Genomic DNA, 1978 nt, shown 5'->3' with positions numbered 1-1978 from the left:
TACTGTACAGCAAAGTGAATCAGCTATACGTATACATGTATCCCCTCTTTTTTGTACTTCCTTCCCATTTAGGTCACCACAGAGCATTGAGTAGAGTTCCCTGAGCTATACAGTAGGTTCTCATTAGTTATCTATCTTATATATAGTATCAATAGTATATATACATCAATCCCAGTCTCCCAGTTCATCCCATCCCCCCTTCCTCCCTTGGTGTCCATACATTTGTCCTCTACGTCTGTGTCTCTATATCTGCTTTGCAAATAAGATCATCTATACCATTTTTCTAGATTCTGCATATATGCATTAATATATGATACATGTTTTTCTCTTTCTGACTTACTTCACTCTGTGTGACAGTCTCTAGGCCCATCCACATCTCTACAAATGACCCAATTTCATTCCTTTTTATGGCTGAGTAATACTCCATTGTATATATGTACCACATCTTCTTTATCTGCTGATGGACATTTAGGTTATTTCCATGTCCTGGCTATTGTAAATAGTGCTGCAATGAACATTGGGGTGCATGTGTCTTTTTGAATTATGGTTTTCTCCGGGTATATGCCCAGTAGTGGGATTGCTGGGTCATATGGTAGTTCTATTTTTAGTTTTTTTAGGACTCTCCAAACTGTTCTCCATAGTGGCTGTATCAATTTACATTCCCACCAACAGTGCAAGAGGGTTCCCTTTTCTCCACACCTTCTCCAGCATTTATTGTTTGTAGATTTTTTACGATGGCCATTCTGACCAGTGTAAAGTGATACCTCATTGCAGTTTTGATTTGCATTTCTCTAATAATTAGCGATGTTAAGCATTTTTTTCATGTGTTTATTGGCCATCTGTATATCTTCTTTGGAGAAATGTCTATTTAGGTCTTTTGCCCATTTTTTGATTGGGTTGTTTGTGTTTTTGATATTGAGCTGCATGAGCTGTTTATATATTTTGGAGATTAATCCTTTGTCAGTTGCTTCATTTGCAAATATTTTCTCCCATTCTGAGGGTTGTCTTTTCATCTCATTTATGGTTTCCTTTGCTGTGCAAAAGCTTTTAAGTTTCATTAGGTCCCATTTGTTAATTTTTGTTTTTATTTTCATTACTCTAGGAAGTGGGTCAAAAAAGATCCTGTTGCGATTTATGTCAAAGAGTGTTCTGCCTATGTTTTCCTCTAAGAATTTTATAGCGTCTGGCCTTACATTCAGGTCTTTAATCCATTTTGAGTTTATTTCTGTGTATGGTATTGGGGAGTGTTCTAATTTCATTCTTTTACATGCAGCTGTCCAGTTTTCCCAGCACCACTTATTGAAGAGACTGTCTTTTCTTCATTGTATATTCTCGCCTCCTTTGTCATAGATTAGGTGACCATATGTGCATGGGAAAAATATGGAATGCTTCATGAATTTGCATGTCATCCTTGTGTAGGGGCCATGCTAATCTTCTCTGTGTCATTCCAATTTTAGTATATGTGCTGCCAAAGGGAGCATGGAAATGATTTCTTAAACATGACGCAGGGCTTCCCTGGTGGTGCAGTGGTTAAGAATCTGCCTGCCAACGCAGGGGACACAGGTTTGAGCCCTGGTCTGGGAAGATCCCACATGCCACAGAGCAACTAAGCCTGTGAGCCACAATTACTGAGCCTGTGCTCTAGAGCCCGCGAACCACAACTACTGAAGCCCGCATGCCTAGAGCCCGAGCTCCGCAACAAGAGAAGCCACCGCAGTGAGAAGCCTGAGCACCACAACCAAGAGTAGCCCTCGCTCGCTGCAACTAGAGAAAGCCCGCGTGCAGCAACGAAGACTCAATGCAGCCAAAAATAAATAAATAAAATAAATAAATTTTAAAAAAATGATGCAAAAGGCACTAACTAAAAGGAGAAGATCAATAAAGTTGATTTCATTAAAATTAAGTTCCATTCATTGGCATACACTATTAAGATAGTAAAAAGCAACCATAGGGTGGGAGAACGTATTTCCAACAATTT

General features: G+C 39.2%; 1 non-coding gene across 1 annotated transcript; it reads right to left on the bottom strand.

Moving 5' to 3' along the window:
- Nucleotides 1-1374: 1374 nt before the first annotated feature.
- Nucleotides 1375-1481, bottom strand: LOC133089200 (U6 spliceosomal RNA). The gene has a single exon (XR_009700586.1). It is a non-coding gene; the product is annotated as a U6 spliceosomal RNA (small nuclear RNA).
- Nucleotides 1482-1978: the final 497 nt, after the last annotated feature.

Source organism: Eubalaena glacialis, chromosome 3, assembly GCF_028564815.1.
Source record: "Eubalaena glacialis isolate mEubGla1 chromosome 3, mEubGla1.1.hap2.+ XY, whole genome shotgun sequence".
Taxonomy (NCBI): Eukaryota; Metazoa; Chordata; class Mammalia; order Artiodactyla; family Balaenidae; genus Eubalaena; species Eubalaena glacialis.
This window is presented reverse-complemented; position numbering and strand designations above follow the sequence as displayed.